The sequence below is a fragment of the Macrobrachium nipponense genome, chromosome 9 (genome assembly GCF_015104395.2).
Source record: "Macrobrachium nipponense isolate FS-2020 chromosome 9, ASM1510439v2, whole genome shotgun sequence".
NCBI classification, from domain to species: Eukaryota; Metazoa; Arthropoda; class Malacostraca; order Decapoda; family Palaemonidae; genus Macrobrachium; species Macrobrachium nipponense.
In genome coordinates this window covers 99,313,871-99,321,370 of record NC_061110.1, presented here as the reverse complement: position 1 = coordinate 99,321,370, position 7,500 = coordinate 99,313,871, and positions in this window count along the sequence as shown.

Below are 7,500 nucleotides of genomic sequence, written 5' to 3'. Positions count from 1 at the left end.
AATATTTCCTGATGAAGAGTATTACCTAATAAAGGGTATTTCCTAATAAAGAGTATTTTCTAATAAAGAACATTTCCTATTGAAGAGTATTTCCTATTAAAGAGTATTTCCTGATAAAGAAAAATTCCTAATAAAGAGCATTTCCTAATAAAGAGTAATTCCTAATAAAGAACATTTCCTATTGAAGAGTATTTCATAATAAAGAGTATTTCCTAATAAAGAGTATTTCCTAATAAAGAGAATTTCCAAAGAAAGAGTATTTCCTAATAAAGAGTATTTCCTAATAAAGAGCATTTCCTAATAAAGAGTATTTCCTAATAAAGAACATTTCCTAATAAAAGGGTATTCAGAAAGAGGGCGAGATTCTTAATGCGTATGGAAAAGGTTAATGAGGAAATCTGGGACGATGGGAGAAAAAAACATTTAAATAATTTGTGACATTCATGGTGGACGCATTTCTGAATTAAACCTGTTCGTCATAATTCCTCCAAAACAGATTTTTCACGACGAATCGCTGACAGACGAAAGAGTTATCTTAACAAACGTAATCTGGATGAATACAATTCGCGTTGGAAATTATTAATGATTAAACATTCTTACTAAAATAATTACAAAGCAAAAACATCCTATTCAAAAGCCACGAGAGAAAACGGAAATCTGTATAAATTCCTGGGACATAATGTTGAAGCTATAAAGTATTTTTTTTTCTGCATATAAATACGATTATTGAACTCTTCTGCTGAAAACTCCTATGGAAACAGACAACAACCCATAAACTCATGAGGGCTCCAAAGGCACATCAGCCAGCAGAGAGAGAGAGAGAGTAATAATAATAATAATAATAATAAGCTTTATTCCAATATTTACATTGGCTATTACAATAAAAACAAATTACATTGTAGTTTACATTTAAAACTTAGATATTTACATGTGCCTTCATAGAAATTTACATCATTATAAAACATAAAAACACAGATTTACTTTATACAACTTTAAGAACAATAAAGCATTTGTGACATATATAGGTACATCATAAAAGTAATTAAAACATTGAAAATTTTGCATATAAAATATGAATCTTTTATAATAGTACTTGAGGCTCAATAAAATTCTTACCTTGATAAAATATTTGTTATAAAAGTTACAGCATATCTCTATAATATTAAAATTATCTTTAGCACGATTATAACATTTCGATTTCAAAATTACTTATGAAATACAGGTAAAACTAGAGTTATGAATATTTATCTTAAAATGGAATCTAAAATTCATAAATAGTCTGCTAAAATCGAGTAAAAGTGTAAAAGAGCTCAATTAAAATATATATAAAGTTTTACTATAAAATTATTTGGACAATAGATACTTTTTCAAATTCAGTTTAAAAGAGTTAATATTAGTTAATGCTTTTAGTTGGTTTGGCAGTTTGTTCCACACTGATGGGCACCGCGCAACAAACGCTCTGCTTCCTAGATCAGTGTTGGTTCTTGAAACAAAAAGGTCATCATTAAATCTAGTTTGTCTGTTACGTCTATCTCCAACTGTTATTAGATTAAAAAGCCATGGTGGAATTAGATTATGTAAAATTTTAAAGATCATGACACATAAATCAAAATCAATCTTCTGTTTGATTGTCAGCCATTGCAAGTTATTTAAAATTGGAGTTGCATGATCATACTTCTTGGCTTTCCCATCAATTACTTTTGCTGCAAAGTTTTGAAGCCTCTGTATCCGCTGCAGCTGCTGCTTAGTTGTCGAGCCCCAGATCTTTAAACAGTAGTCAAGAATGCTCACGGCAAGAGACCGAACGACCATTCCCCGCATTTCACTATCAAATCGGTCCTTAATTCTATTTAAGTATATTAAAGTACCATTTACCTTCCTACAAACTTCATCTATATGACCGTCAAATAGCATATACTGGTCAAAATATACCCCAAGATTTTTTACTTTAATGCTTTTCTCAATTGCAAATCCATTGAAGTTTATTTTTGTGTCTTCAGGAATTTGGGATATGAACTGCCTTGAGCCATTTAGTTTTAGACTCATTAATATTTAATCCATTAATTTGAAAGTAACATCTCGCCATTTCTAATATTCTTTTCTGCTCTTACTATCAAGTTATTTAGTTCATTTATAGTTCCAGTCATTAGAAGTTGACTGTCATCTGCGAATTGAACCAAGATGCAGTTCTCGCACAGCAGTAGCCATATCATTTAATAAATTAGGAAAAGTATTGGCCCCAAAATATAGATCCCTGTGGAACTCCGAATTCTACTGGTTTAGGGGATGATATAACATCACCTAATCTCACTACTGGTAACGATTTTCTAGATAGCTTTTTAAACAAACCAGAGGGTCATTTTTAATTGTGTACATTTATGAAGTAAAATATTGTGGCTAACGCTATCGAAAGCTTTAGAAAGATCCAATAGAATAAGTAAAGATATCTTTTTGTCGTCGATATTTCTGTAAATAGTTTCTGTAACTTTCAATAACGCAGTTTTAGTAGAGAGATGAGACCTAAATCCATGTTGAGTGTGAGACAGTAAATCATTTTCCTCGAGATATTTTATGAGTTGAATTGACACAATCTTTTCTAGAATTTTAGATATAATGGGCAAAAGTGATATCGGTCTGTAATTCTCTACATTATCTGCATCACCACTCTTAAAAAGGGGGCAGAACGTGGGACAACTTCCAATCACTTGCATAAAGGCAAGTCACTATAGAGGTATTTACTATGACAGTTAAGTAAAACGCAATTATCGGTAAGGCGTCCCGAATGAAACGGAGGGATATCAAATCAGATCCATAGGCTCCCGTGTCATTAAGCTCCCCAACTACTAAAATAACTGTTTCGACATCAACTGGCTGTGGCCTAAAAAAGTCATTAAAATTCTCATTAACTATATTCGGCTCATTTCTTAAAAGTTGTGAAGTATTGCTCCTATCTATATTTTGCTGAGATTTTTCAAAGGCTGTCCTACCAACACTTGAGAAATACTGGTTGAACTCTTCCACTTTTTTCCTTCTTATCATTATAATCAGGTAAAGGGCATTATTATTTTTGGGTATCATTTCACGAACTATTTTCCATTTATTAGGCACATTGCCATTACAGTTACGAAATTTATCTTTAAACAAAGTGTTCCGACTTACTAGCTTTAATCAAAGTATTAACCCGTTTCTTTTCGTTTTTGTAATGATCTTGTAGTGTTTCGTTCTGTATATCTGTTTTAGCTCTCTTTTGTAGGTCATCTCTAGCTTTCATTTCTGCTTTAAGGTTATTATTTATCCAAGGGGCTTGGGGCCGGGTAATTTCTTGGGTCACACAAATGTGCACATTCATCCAAGCAGCAAAGAAAGGCTTTTGGTAAAAATATAACCTGCACATCCACATTATCAGTTTTGTATGAATACAATTAAAATCTGAGCCTTATTTAGTAAAGTACTACAAAAACTGTCCTGACTGTAATGCTTAATTAAGACAACGAAAGGTTCTTTTAACAGGTATTCTCCTTGGCTTAGAAATATCAATTTGTAAAGTTACTAGCTCATGATCAGCTATGGGACAGGGAATCACATCTGAATATACAATCATTTGTTGATTGTTTGTAATGAGAGAGAGAGAGAGAGAGAGAGAGAGAGAGAGAGAGAGAGAGAGAGAGAGAAATTACAGGAAAGGGTGGTAAAGATGAAAAAATTAAGGAATAAAAAATAATACCGATACCTCTAAATTCAGGAGACATTAGCAGAAAGCAGGAATGAGTTTGCTCCTAGCTACAACATTTGGAGGTCAGGAGATTCCAGAACTGGAATAACCAGACTATTCCAGATTTTAGTTGCGGCAGAGATAAAACTTTTAGGAAACTGAGTAGTTTCAAACCTGACAGTAGAAAATGTCTATGTTTGCAGCAGCTACAAATCAACGTCAGGAATTGGCAAAATAAACTTGACTAATGACATAACTCGGCTGAGAGCATAACTATACTCTGTTTTTTTTTTTTTCAATCTGTCCATCCGCCTGTGGTGTTTGCGCATGGTAACACTGCGTCCCGGGCTTTAGATAATATCCTTTTCGAATATTAACGGTGAAATTCGCATACAGTAAATTATTAAAACACTTTTCAGCTGCAAATGTACTCCAAGATATCCTTTTATTTACCTAAAACTTAGACATAGCGTGACTATTTAAAGCCCGTGACGCAGTGTTACCATGCGCAACCACCACAGGCGGATGGACAGATGGAAAAAAACAGAGTATAGTCAACCTCTTCAGACAAAACAAGGAAATGGTTGAGTGATTAAAATCAGTTCGAATCGTAAACAAACAACACTGATTCATGCACAATTGAGTACGAACCGACTTCGATAACAAGGTAGTTTCCAGGAGTATTCCAGGCAATTAAGTTTATGAGTTCCGTGAAATGTTACTTCTCGTCAACCCGCATCGTACAAGCTTAGCCTGGAATATACTATAAGTATAAGAGGAAACACATCAATATTGTTTTCCTTCCAATGGAAGTTATACTCTTCTCATTTTAGTGAAATAGCGTGTGTTCATGACCTATAATACTAGACATCCTAGTTAAAAATAACGAGTTCTTCATATATAGTTATTTCTACAAGTACAGATGTGTACATACGAGTACGCACACGTACAAAATGGTTAAAAAGAAAATTAGGTACACACACGTACAAAATGGATAAAAAGAGATTTGGGTATACATATCCTTAGATGAAACAAATACACCAAAACACATAACAGGAGGAAAGTTCCTGTAAAGTTAAATCCAAAGTCCTAGCATCTCAGATTTTATAATACTTTTAGTTTGCTAAAAAAAATTGTTTTATCAATAATTAAAAGGTGGAATAGTTCGCGCAGTGCAGTTGTGGAATCCTCTGACTTGCAAATGTCTCAGTGAAGAGGAAACTCTCATTCCTGACGTTTCCTGAATCCAGATGGAACTTTTTTTATTTTCTGTTCTTTCATATTTACCTATTCATCACCTTTTCCCGTAACGAAACAGATGAGCATCACGCATGCAATGTGATTTCACCTGAGTACAAAGTACATCAAAACCTGATTTTATTTTCAGGTCTCACGTTGAAAAAGAAAAATAGCATTCTTACCCAACGCAGTTCTTGATACATTACGAGCTTGGCAACAACTGCCTTCCAGGTTAGTATACTACAAATAAAAAGCTTTCTTGAACGATCAGCCTTGAAACAGAATCCCGACAACATATTTATACTTAGAAACAAGTAAAGCAGAACAAGGTAGATAAACATGCGGCAACGTCTTCCGAGAATATAGTGAAATATCAATTTTGAAAACGTCTTGTGCGGAAATTCTACGACGTTTTGGATAAGAGATTACAACTTTTGTGATGGAAACCTGATATTTCCAAATAGGAAAGCGTATAAGTTATAAACTACGGCGTGTGTCGTGAATACATAAAGGTATATGTGAAAAGGTGTAAGTACACACATCCACAAGATTATATATATTTATATATATATATATATATATATATATATATATATATATATATATATATATATATATATATATATATATATGTGTGTGTGTGTGTGTGTGTGTGTGTGTGTGCCCGCGCGTGCGTTTGCGTGTGTAAGTGGTGTTATCACCCTATAGCTAAAAATATAGAGAATAAGAAAAATCACTAGGATATGGTATCGTTGATTGAAAATACCTAATTTTTCCCTGACCTTTTTACTATATTAGTATGAAACTATTATATAACGACTCTGATAGATCTGTAATTTGTTTTGTACTGTAATATTCCGATATTCATACCATAAACAGTGTGTCTTGCATTTTGAATATGGAGCCTTTCTTTTTTCAATATAGGCACATTCTCTCTCTCTCTCTCTCTCTCTCTCTCTCTCTCTCTCTCTCTCTCTCTCTCTCTCTCTCTTCGTCCTGTAATTATTTTCGGTATGTCAAAGAAAGTCATAAGACTTCACTTTTATCGAGACGGAAAACATCAAAAGGACATTTTTGTAATCCATATGTTGCAATTTACTTGCTAATACCGACAAACATTTTGTACGTTTCATCTCAGAGACTAGTGTGTTTATATATATGCATACACATGCACACTCCCGCACTCACACACACATACACATACACACACATACACACACACACACAAGACAAGACCAGAGACACACCCAACAATAAAATAAAAATTCCCCACCTGGAGACGATTAAGAGAGTAACTCACACCCTTGGGAAATCCAACCCTTTTGCATTTACCTACCCAAATACCTTAGCCAAATCCCTGATTAACGTCCAACAAAAGACATCTCCCAAAGACTCTGGGGTATATGAGATCCCATGCCAGGACTGTGACCAATCTTACATCGGATTTACAGGTAAATCACTTCCCCAGAGATTAATACAACACAAACGGTCAGTTAGGTATGGACAACAGAACTCGGCTATTTTCAACCATATAAATGAACATAACCATAGAATAAACTGGAATATGTCACGTGTAATTTATAGCAGCAACTGCCGGTACAAGAGTCAAATGATGGAATCGGCCTTAATAAAAGAGAAGCAGGTAATGAACATCTCAAAAGGGAATTGGATATCAGATATCGTCGACGCAGTATTCATTCAACCAACGCTTAAGAAGATTAAAGGAAGATTATCAGCGGGGGTGACCTAAATTGGCTTACTTGTGGACGAATCTCTTGGTATAAATACCACCTTTTCTGTAAACTTTTCTCATTCATATACCTGAAGAGAGAGACAGCAGTCTCTGAAATATAGTACTTTTCTCTCTACATTTTGTTGTTTTTATGGGCTCCTTTTATTAGATATATATTATATATATATATATATATATATATATATATATATATATATATATATATATATATATATATATATGTGTGTGTGTGTGTGTGTGTATATATGTGTATGTATGTATGTATGTATGTATGTATGTATAATTGAATCACGAAGGTTTTAAACGTGATAAATTCATAAATAAAGTTATAAGCCACGAAAGAAAAATAAACAACGGAGTTTCTCCAAGATCTTTCGACTCGACGTCCTTTACTCAGCAGATAAACTGACTTACATGAGGAATTGACAGTACAAGAAAGGTCGTATAACTGACAGATAGGGATTATAAGGAGATTACTACCTTGAATCCGGCACACCTGGAAGTTGAGTAGCCTTCCCAAACAAGCATAAACATGGATACAATTTAAAAAAACAAAAAGAGTAAGTCAATCTGCTCAGACACAAGATATCTTCGTTGTATATGTATGTTTAAATAATGTATTTGTGAATATGTATTATGAATATGTTTTTGTTTACCAAAGTTCTGAATAGCTGTCGCCCTATCTAATCCTTTAATTGTCTTGTCCTTGTGTCTGAGCAGATTGACTTAATCTTTTTGTTTTGTTTTTTTAAATTGTACCCATGCTTATGCTTGTTTGGGAGGGTTACTCATCCCC